This window comes from Ptychodera flava, chromosome 17 (assembly GCF_041260155.1).
Source record: "Ptychodera flava strain L36383 chromosome 17, AS_Pfla_20210202, whole genome shotgun sequence".
In the NCBI taxonomy this organism is placed as follows: domain Eukaryota; kingdom Metazoa; phylum Hemichordata; class Enteropneusta; family Ptychoderidae; genus Ptychodera; species Ptychodera flava.
Genome location: NC_091944.1, coordinates 1,621,640 through 1,633,673, shown reverse-complemented (window position 1 = coordinate 1,633,673; position 12,034 = coordinate 1,621,640). Strand labels below are relative to the sequence as shown.

The 12,034-nt window shown below is 37.6% G+C and overlaps 1 protein-coding gene across 1 annotated transcript in view; it reads left to right on the top strand.

The window, feature by feature from the left end:
• The window catches only part of LOC139116579 (uncharacterized), an 84,620-nt gene that overhangs the window by 90 nt on the left and 72,496 nt on the right, over window positions 1-12,034 (top strand). The gene's annotated exons all lie outside the window — the stretch shown is intronic.

The window sequence follows — 12,034 nt, the reverse complement described above, 5'->3', positions numbered from 1 at the left end:
GGAATCTCAGTCTTAAAATCGTCCCGCCTTTGAATATGCACGCCAATAACCCGGGAAATGCTGTTTGACACAAGGGCAATTGTCTATATATCATATCTTGGCGAAAGCCCAAAGACGTTAAGAAAATCATAATTTGACAATCAAAGTTCAAAAATTTTATTATTAATAGGGCACACTGTGGTAAACTTTCTTGTCTGTGTTGGTTGCTGTCTGGTTTTTGTCAGTTCAAAATGTTGTTTTCGTGAAAACTACTCTCTATGACCCACCTACCCTTGGCATTTTTTCTGATTCTCTAGGTTAACGCATAGCTTTACCAAATCTTGTCGTTTTATTGGCTCACAGTGAGCAAAATAACAAGACATGGAAAGGTTGTTGATTGGTATTCCTATTTCCTTGAAACATTTTATAGAAAATATTATTTTACCTTTTGTATTTACGGCGATTTCTCTTTATTTAAAATGCACGCACATAGATAACATCCCTGACCCACTCGATAGAGTTTTTCCGGGTTAAATCCTGACTTGAAAATCAAGATCAGTTCTGACTTCTATAATTATGCCGGGATAAAAGTTTATAGTACGGTATCGAAACTTAAATTGTACACAGATAATATTGGTCAGTGTGTCGACAGTTACAACTCACCAATAATTCTCTGCTAGACTTAAAATATTGGTTTAATGCAGTAGTAATCTTGTTTTTGAGATTGTTTTGAAATTCACGGAAGTAGAAATTTTCATAGGGTGATTTAGGTTTATCAAAAAGTCAATGTGCGTTTGTCGAAACACTGCAAATACCGACAAGAACCCCATCCATGCGAGTGAAAGTTTAATTTGTGAATACTGTGGTGACCCCCTCGAATGTCCTAAATACTTGCAAAGTAGACAGAGTGTCGTCAAACAGGGGTATAACACGGTCGGTACGTGCAATACCCGGCTCCATAACAGTATGATGTCACTAAGTGACCCTTGAACCATGAATCACTGCTAGGAGTTTGTATCATGACATGTAAATTACGAAAACCGTTTGGCGCCCAAAAATTTAGAGCATTATCTATGTGTAGCAAGGCGAGTGTTCGAACAATGTTTAGTTTGCGTATTGCAGATCGTCTGAAACACTAAATTTGTGTCATAATCTTCCAAATTGGCGCACAAAATAGAAATATTTCACGCTCACAATACATTAGCGTTCTTGGATGTGAGTAATCAAGCTGACGTTTCTTTGTTTGGACGCTAACAATGCTGGCGCAATGAAATACCAGCACAGTATCGACAACATGATCTCGCTCATGAACACATTTCAAAGAATTACCCAGTAACTTATTTTTCTCAGGGAGGTATTCTGTGTACTACCTCCATGTTCTATTATGTTTCAAAAATATCTTAATATTGAGCCGTGGTTATCATTTTAATTTATTCATGGCGTGGGTTTGAAACAAAAGAATTCTAGCAAGTCACGCACGGGCAAGTGATAGTTTCTACTTTTGTAATCTTTTATAATGTAGGTAAATCAAAGTATTTTTTTATGTATTCTTTATGGCATCGGCATCCGACATAGCCAAGATTCTGTATAATGAACACACTAACTCAGAGGAACTAGAACTTGGACCACGGTCACTCCTCTGTGGAGTGACCAAGACTCAACAGCGAACTACAAGCTAACTTGTTCCGACACAGGCAGATTCATGTATCGTTGACTTCGCCGTTACATAGTCATGGTTCCGTATTCAATAAATAAGATCCAGTTATTGTGCGGGATTGTTTACGAAGGAGGATCTTTTGAGTTCAAGTGATGGAGACAGAGGCGTCGGCTGTATTTCTTCAAACTTTATTACTACAGCTACGATGAACTACTGCTACAATAACATAATGTATCAGTGGGTGGATAGTGACGACCAGATCCAGTGGTGAGCGATGCGCTCTGAGTATACGCCTACACATACACTACACTGTGCGTAAACATATACTAAAGTAAAGTGGCTAATTCAGGCTGTGATATAGCCAGTTTTGGCGGGAAAGTAAGAAATGCCTTTGACTTTGATTGGTTAGAGATGAGTAACACGTCAGAAATAATTAAAACTATGTGTAAACACAGGATGTTGGAAGGAACTAAAGAGATTGCAATCTGTCTTCATTGTCAAGGAATAAGAAGTAGCTAGCTTTGTATAACGTTTCTCAACAGTTATACATTAAAACTTGTCGTCAGTTCCAGCTTCTTTCCTTTAAGATAGGACATGGAAGCTGGAACTGATGTATAATTGAAAATACGGCTAGTTTTCAATCGGGATCGAACCCACAACATATGGCATCAGTCGCCTTGCAGAGAGGCCACAGAGAGAACCGCTCGCTTAATCTCCACTCCCAAAAAAAAAGTGGTTCAATAGCCGGCTAAGTTGTTACATTTTTCTGACTGAGACCGCTCCACACGTTGTAGAGTTCGTGAAGCACTCACGCACGCATGTTCACTATCACACTTCGCACATACAAACTTTATCAAAGCGAAGAAATGAATACATCGCTTTAACTGGGCGAACGATAACCTCAGGGACAATTCTGTCCACCAGCAGGGTACCAACCCAGGGTAGAAAATACGGCTATTTTGCAATCGGGTTCGAACCCACAACATACGGCATCAGTCGCCTTGCAGAGAGGCCACAGAGAGAACCGCTCGGCTGAAACTTATTTATTGAATAGGGAACCATTACTGGGCTTACCGACCAAGCCGCTGATACTTGAGTCTTAGTTGGTCCTTGTTCCGAGTTCATATCCTCAACTCCGACAAAACGGACGTTTTATTTTGAAAATGAGGTCATTTTCTAGTTAGAAATTGGCCCTTGTCATAATTTTCAAAATTGACACACAGAATAGTAATATTTCACGCTCACAATACATCAGCGTTCTTGGATGTGAGTGGTCAAGCTGACGTTTCTTTGATGGACTCTAACAATGCTGGCGCAACGGAATACAAGCACAGTACTGTATCGACAACATGATCTCGCTCATTGACACATTTCAAACAATAACCCAGTAACGTTTTTATTCTCATGGAGGTCTTCCGCTTACTACCCCCATGTTTTATTGTGTTTCAACCTATCGTAATATTGAGCCCTTGTTATCATTTAATTTATTCATGGCGTTGGTTTGGAACAAAAGAATTTTAGCAAGCCAAGCACTGGCAAGTGATAATTTCTACTTTTGTAATCTTTTCTAATGTCGGTAAATCAAAGTATTGTCTTATTATGTTCTTTATGGCGTCGACATCCGACATAGATAAGTTACTATAAAAATGGACACACTAACTCGGAGGAACTAGAACTTGGACCACGGTCACTCCTCTCTGGAGTGACCAAGACTTAACAGAGCACTAACTAGAAACGTGGACCAAGATTCAACTAAGAACTTGGACCACGGTCACTCTCTGGTGGAGTGACCGAAAGTGAAAAACTTTGGCCAAATTCAACTAGGAGTTAGGACAAGGACTCGGACTACAGTCACTCCTCTGTGGGGTAACCAAGACTCAACTGAGGACCGATAACCATGGTCACTCTCTTGTGGAGTGACAGGGACAGGACATTCGTTCAGAAACTAGAACTTTGGACCACGGTCACTGTCATAATCTTCCAAATTTGCGCACAGAATAGCACAATTTCACGCTCACAATACATTAGTATTCTAGGACGCGAGTGATCAAGCTGACGTTTCTTTGTTTGGACTCTAAAAATGCTGGCGCAATGAAATACCAGCACAGTATCGACAACACGATCTCGCTCAATTACACATATAAAAGAATTACCTAGTAACTTATTTTTCTGATGGAGGTATTCTGCGTACTACCCCCATGTTCTATCGCGTTTCAAGCAATCGTAATATTGAGCCATTGTCGTTATTCATGGCGTGGGTTTGAAACAAAAGAATTGTAGCAAGCAACGCACGGGCAAGTGATAATTACTACTTTTGTAATCTTTTCTAATGTCGATAAATCAAAGTATTGTCTTATTCGTTATGTTGTCGGCATCCAATATAGGCAAGATATTGTATAAATGGACACACTAACTCAGAGGAACTAGAACTTGGACAACCGTCACTCCTCTGTGGAGTAACCAAGACTCAACAGAGGACAGACGAACTTGGTCCGACACAGGGAGATTCATGTATCGTTGACTTCACTGTTAAGCGTAGTCATGGTTCCGTATTCAATAAATAAGATCCAGTAATACATTAACACTTGTCGTCAGTTCCAGCTTCTTTCTTTTAAGATAGGACATGGAAGCTGGAACTGACCACGAGTGCTGATGTATAACTGGAACTTATTGATTTTATTGAATACGGAACCATGACTGGGCCTACCGGCCCAGCCGCTGATACATGAGTCTTAGATGCTCCGAGTTCCGAGTTTCATATCCTCAACTCAGAGGGAACGGACGTATTATTTTAAAAATGAGGTCATTTTCTATTCCGAAATTGACCAATGTCATAATCTTCCGAATTGGCACACGGAATAATAATATTTCACGCTCACAATACATTAGCGTTCTTGGACACGAGTGATCAAGCTGATGTTTCTTTATTTGTACCCTAACAATGCTCATAAAGGTGGGGCATTGCTGGATAGCCAAAATAGCCAGCTTTGACATATTTATCAGCAAAGAGGATTTTTAGCAATGACTCAATGGATAAATAGCGGCTATTCAGCTATTACCGTTATGTTTCGGACCCAATGACGGAAACTTAATAGCTGCTTCGGGGTTGTTGAGCTGCTATTCATCTATTCTGCTATAATACCAAATCATCCTGGCTATTCAGCTATTCAAGCTAATAGCTCATATTAGCCGCTATTAGCCAATTTTAGCTGGCTAATAGCTGGCTATCAGCTATTTCCTTATCAATCTTATTCATGCAAAATCATTGTCATGTTTTCCCGTATTAATTATCGCCTTGCCTGGATACTCTCATCATCAACACGCCGAAAGAGGTGACATACAATTCGTACGTGTATTTTCTGACTTGTTAATTACATATTCAACACTCGCTTACGAACTTTTAAACTCGAGAAGTGTTCCAATGTCTTACGGTGTGATTACTCTTGCAGTGCAGCACCTGTTTGTCGATATCTTTCTTAAAGCCCGGTGCGAAATGAACCGGGATCCGGATTAACGCCAAGTTTGGGTTGGCGTTTGGGGGCATGGTTATGCATAATGAGTCTGCTGGTAACGGTTGCTATCGTTTGCATTATCTGCGTTATCTGTTTGCTAACATTGACTACCTATTTCCTATCATTTTCCTGACAGTGTTTCTTTGTTAATGTAAGTAAAATAGTTTATGACAACCACGAAGTTTTCATCCTGTCTGCAGGCCAATATGCATGTTACTCTAAGCGTACACATGGTTTGTTTACATCGTAATTGTTCTCTTATGCACAGCAAATGCTTGATGAGTTTACACCTCTTGCGTCACTGAATGATTGACAATTGTTTGAATCACGGAATGACTGTTCCCTAGGGGCCATTTCCTTAGTTATGAAGGCTATTTTTCCCTGAATCGTCGTAATTTTAAAATGTTTTGTGAAACTTTGCGGATACCTCTATGGCCTACGCGTTTATGAAACAGTCTATGTTTATGGTATGCCAATAATGTTTGTTTGATAATCGTTACGGCTGATTTTCATGGAGCGGTCTCACGATCGCCAGTTGTCATTCAAGCGCCATTATGAATTTCGATGAGTTAGGGGTCTTTTATACCCCGCACCCGGGTTTAATTACACCAATTATTCCCAATGCTGATTTAGTGATCTCGCAACTGCGCTTCCGCTTTTACACATGAACTTGTTGCAGTTCTTTGCCTGATTTAGATCCTGTGTAATCTGTCATTCATTTTTGTCGCCGGATTAGTATCTGTTAAAACCTGTAAAGTGGGCATTAACATTGCCAATTATCATGTACAGCGTGATCTTTTGGTGTGATTCTACCCTTCGCTTACAACTTAACGACAATAAACAAAATTACCGCGGTCTCCATTTCCTCCCGCTCGACAAGAAATGCACAATGCAATTAGATATTTCTAAAGTAACCTGACATTTGATATTACTGTCTTGGTTCTACCCATATTCTCGCACATCTTTCATTGAATACAGAGGCCAAGCCAAACCAACAGCTTATCGTACAAACGTTTGTGTAACTTCCTATGTAAGTACTTGTCAGTTGTGGGAAGTCTTCTTCTACAAACAATTTTGTGTTCAGCTGCAAACTGACATGCATATTCAGTAAGTCTTTTCACAAAAGACAATGCAAAACCTGTCACAGGTATTTGATTAGCCTCTGCGTGAATGTAGGTACAATTAATCACATGAAACTTTTCGTACAGAGACTAACTGACCACAACTACTCTACCGCTCAACCAGCCACGTTTCTTAATATATTTTTGGTTCTACAAACGCAAGATTCCCCGATCATTTCGTTTTACTACAAAATTGTTCATGCCAGTGAATGAAATCCTCAATACGTACAATTTGTGATTTCTTTAGCTCTCAATGCAGAAAAACATGCCATGTGATGTGGTTAGTAGTAACTTACACTTGTATGAAAGAAAACGTTTTCGATACATAATAATAATAATAATAATAATAATAATAATAATAATAATATAATAATAATAGAGAAATTTCATTCAAAGTTGATGTGAGGAATAATTTGATAGATGCGTGGAGGCATTTCAACAAAAGAGAAAAAGGTTTCACATGGCGAAGGGCAAAACCTTTTGTTCAGTGTCGACTAGATTATCACCTTATCAGCAACACACTTCTCTCAAATATTATTGACGTACAATTATGCCGCAGTAAATCTGATCGCCATGCCGTAGTCTTTAACTTGAATATCATCACTTCTGAAAGGGGAAAAGGTTATTGGAAATTTAAAGAGGCACTCCCACTTGGTAACATTTTTAAAACACATTTTTTAATGCCAACGGTCGATATTTGACTTGGCGACTCCGCGCGGATCGCGAGATATCGATAAAAACATGTCATTTCCCGAGCGTATTTTTCACATCCCGAAGTTTTACGATCGTTTCTGGTTGTGACCCGAAATCCCCCGAAAGTGTGTTGTTGTGCTGATTGACGATATTCTAAGGAGTCCAAAACGTTCGAATGACGCAATTAATTTACCTCCTACTGCGATGACTTTATATACATCATTATCAATGCCTTTACCTCTGGTAATTTTTTTTTTAAACTTCTCTTTAGTTTTTGTCGTTTTCATTATTCTCAATCAGTTGTATTAAATTTTTGAACAATACCACATAGATATCAGTTTTTACGTGTAAAATATTAGTTGCTTCTGATGACTACATTTTGTCGTCTGCCACACAGTTACGCGTGGCGCGGCGGCCACTATGCATACTATGTATCAACCACACCTATCTGTGCTAGTCACCTATGCGAATTCTGGTGGAATCAGCAAACTTTGTTTTTCGTTTTTTTGCCGAGTCAGTAGGACTCGGCTTTTTCCCATGGGACATGACCGCTCACCGACGCGAGTGGTACTGCTGTGGCGTACAGCAGCGTCAGCGTAGACTCGTACTCCATAGCTTAGTTGACAATGGCCCCAGTGCCGAACGTTCTATGTTCGGAAGCTGAATTCAGGTGGGCCACCGGAATTCAAACTTTAACTTTTTTGAGGACATGTTTTTATCGATATCTCGCGATCCGCGCGCAGTCGCCATGTCAAATATCGACCGTTGGCATTAAAAATGTGTTATAAAATGATACCAAGTGGGAGTGCCTCTTTAATAACAGCCTTCTTGAAGATTGTACTTATTTAAACAAACTTGCAATTATTTTAGAAAACTTTAAAGAGAAACACAACTCGCTGGAATCAAAACAGATGAAATGGGAAATGTGTAATTTAGAAATTAAGAAATTTACGATTGAGTACAGTATAAAAAAAAGCTTTCCAAAATAAGTGTTCTTTCAAAAAGATAAGTGATAGACTTGTTTAAATTGACAAACTTTTATCTATTTCACCGAGGAATGAATTGTGTGAAGAATATGATAAAGTTAAGACACGATCTGGATGAGAAGCATATGTACAATGCTAAAGGTTCACAGGTATGTTCTAGAGTCAGATGGATAGAGCAGGGTGAAAAAAATACTAAATACTTTCTCAGTTTTGAAAAACGAAATGGAAAAAATAACACTATCAAAAGGCTAAAAATGGTAAATATACAACAAGTCAAAAGGGAATTTTAAGTGAGATTACAAGTTTTTATAAAAAATTATATTCCAAAACAAGAAGAACAATTTCGTTAGAAACGTTCTTACATGATGTTAATATACCAACTTTAGATGAACAACAGAAGCAGATATGTGATAGATTAGTTACAGAAACAGAGTGTGTTAACGCCCTGAAGGGTATGAAAATGAATAAGTCACCTGGTTATGATGGTTTAACGGTGGAATTTTATAAGAAGTGTTGGCCAATCATTGGCAATCTACTTGTAGAATGCTACACTCAATGTTTTCAAGAAGGTTCACTCACAATTTCTCAGAAAAGAGGAGTAATTACTTTACTACATAAAAAGAATGAACCAGAATTATTGAAAAACTGGCGCCGTGTAAGTCTCTTGAATACAGATTATAAGATATTAACTCAACTTTTAGCAAATAGATTAAAATGTGTTTTACCATCTTTGATAGACTGTGACCAAGTTGCTTATATGAAAGAAAGACAAGCTCGGGAAGTACTAAGATTGATTCAAGATATTTATTATTATACTCTGAAATATAATTTACCAAGAGCAGTTTTATATATTGATTTTGAAAAGGCGTTCGATTCAGTTGACTGGGATTATATACTTGATGTATTGGATTTTTTAATTTTGGAGAAAACTTTCAAAAATGGTTCAATGTCCTGTACAATGGTATTTCTAGTAGTGTCAAAAATAATGGATGGATGACAAATTTTGTAAACTTATATAGAGGTGTTCGACAAGGATGTCCTTTAAGTGCACAACTATTCATACTTTGTGTAGAAATACTAGCTTGTAAAATCAGACCAAGCCCTGAAATAGAAGGTATCGAATCAACGTAAGAGGCACGAGTAGCACAGATAGCAGACGACACTACAATTTTTGTCAAGAATGAAAGGCTGTAATTAAAGTCTTAGAATAATGGATCAATTTCAGAGTGTATCAGGGTTAAAAATAAGCAAAGAAAAGAGCGAAGCCGTTTGGATCGGCAGCTTGAGAGATTCACAATCTAGATGCGGTAATTTAAAGTGGACATCAGAACCTGTTAAAGTATTGGGTCTTTTTATTGGTACAACAAACAAAGCGTGACCAACTAAATTGGGAGCCAAAAATAGAAAAAAACTCGAGAATACTTTTAATTCATGGTGAATATGGAATCTCACTCCACATGGAAAGTTCTAATTATTCTAATTTAATTTACTAAGTTCTAATTAAAAGTTTGGATTTGTCAAATTTACTGTAATTAGCGTCTATTTTAAGTGTACCTGAAGAGATTGCAAAAACTGTTGATAAACTAATTTATGAATTTCTTGACTGTAAGAAGTATAAAATCAAGAAAGGAATACTATCGGCACAAACAGAACAGGGCGGCTTAAATGTACCAAGTTTTTATGAATTGTCATTAGCTTCTAAATTTACTTGGTTTCGCAAATATTTTGATCAAAGTAACGCAAAGTGGAAAGCAATTTTTTTTACTTGTTACAAACAGATGCGGAAAATAGCATTCTCAGATCAAGTGTTCATCCAGATTATATACCTTTTCAGATTTTAAGACGTTGCCGCATTTCTATAGAGATTGCCTTAAAGTTTGGTTTGCTGTAAGACAGAAAAGTATTTACGCAAGTGATAGACATCTTATATGGAATTCAATGTACAAAACTTTTGTTTCTGTAGAAATGAGTGATTTAATATTTTTGCTTATGACTCTTTCAGTAACACCATCGGTATTTCAAAAATTTCAACAAGAATAGTTTACAGAATATTAATGAGAGACTCTGTGATGAAGCCAAATGCGATGGAAAGTTGGAGTAGAGAATGTAATTTTCAATTAAAGGAAAACAAGTGTGGTTACTCGCAAAAAACGTAACACAAGAAACTAAGCTTCACAGTTTTCACTGGAAATTTACTATCCGTAGATTACCAAATTGTGTTAAGCTTTTTCACTGGAAAAAATTGATTCTCCTTTATGTAAACGTTGCCAAGTATACGACACTTACAAGCATAGATTTTGGGAATGTATTTTCGCAAAAAATATATGGAGTTTTACGGATAAAGTACTAATAGACATCAAATCAGGTCCAATAATCATTATCATTCAAGGTAACTAAGAAAGTTACCAGGTCCAAGGAACATATTGAAAATGACAAAGGCAATGGGGTCATCTTGAACCACAAAATAGTGGTGGTACCAGGTGTCCGGAATGGGTAAGCGTACCCTGCCAGCTAGCGCTAAGTACTAAGTAAGATGTTACAAATGCCAGTTGAATTAAAGTTTGTAGATGTGATCAGAGGATATTATTTCAAATCAAAGAAATTGGAAAACATTGTAAATCTCATTATTATCATAGCGAAATGGTCTATACATAAATACCATGTCTGTAATCTTGAAGATTCATTTCCTTCTGTAATTATAATGAGAAACGAGTTGTATCAAAGAGCTCAAGCTCAGAAAATTGAAACCTTGCTTAAAGTTGTGTGATTTTTGTCACATTGTTGCAGTTTTCAGACATGTATACCTTTACGAGAAAGAAAATCAAAATCAAAATGTAAAAAATAAAATAATAATAATAATAAATAATAATAATAATAATGATAATAATGATTTCTTTAAAAAAAACGCCTTCCATGTAAAAACAACGCCTCAAGGCGCAAAACATACCAAGCTAAAGTTTAAAAGTTACAGATTTAAAACTTAATAAAACCAATCTTTGAAAGGTAAGTTTTAACATGATATTTAAAAACATCATAGTCGTTAAAACAGTGGAAATCAGATGGAAGCTTATTCCACAACGTGAGCTGAATTAGCAAATGACCTATAACCATAAAAAGTAGTTTTACCGATTAGCTGATGCAAACTTAGTGAACCCTCAGCAGTCGACCGAAGGGTGCAACCAGGAACACGGATATTTAAAAGTTAAACATAAAGAACTCAATACTACGTTCTTGGTTCTACAATATTTCTTAAGTATATTTATGAGATGTCTAATTCTTTGTACACCTAATTGAAAGTCATGCTCATAACTTCCTTTGTAATAAGTAGTTGTCAGGCTTTTTCAGGCGTGTCCACTGCTTAGCTGGTAGCCAGCTAATAGCTGGCTAATAACAGCTAACAGCGGCTAAAAACGGCTAATAGCTTGAATAGCTCAATAGCAAGGCCATTCAGACCGCGGTAGTTTTTAGCTGGTAGCCAGCTAATAGCTAGCTAAGAGTGGCTATTAGCGGCTAAAAGCAGCTAATAGCTTGAATAGCTCAATAGCCAGCCCATTCCGTCCTTGGGAGGTGTTAGCTGGTAGCCAGCTAATAGCCAGCTCAGATTGGCTATTAGCGGCTAAAAACAGCTTGAAAGCTCAACAGCCAGCCCGTTCTCACTCCGGGAGTTGTTAGCTGGTAGCCAGCTAATAGCTGGTTAAAAACGTTTAATAGCTTAAATAGTTCAATAGCCAGCCCATTTTGGCATCACCATGCAATGATTCCCCCACACAAACGCTGTAGGTTCGAAATCATTTCTATGTGAAAGGATACCTTAATTGAGGTGTGAACTGAATGTCAATCGGTGATTGCTCTACAAATATCACGGGTGATGTCATATTCATCAACATTGTGATCTTTTGTTCTACTTAATCGGTAGTTTATTTACTCTCTGGGGAGTCATAAGCCATTAATTCGGTAACGCGGAAGTTTTAAGCGTTCAGGGGATTAGCCTAAATACATGGTTTGTGCCGGCCGATCCCGTCATGAGGATTTTGTAGCTGGTAGCCAGCTTATAGTAAGCTAAGACTGGCTATTAGCTGCTAAAAA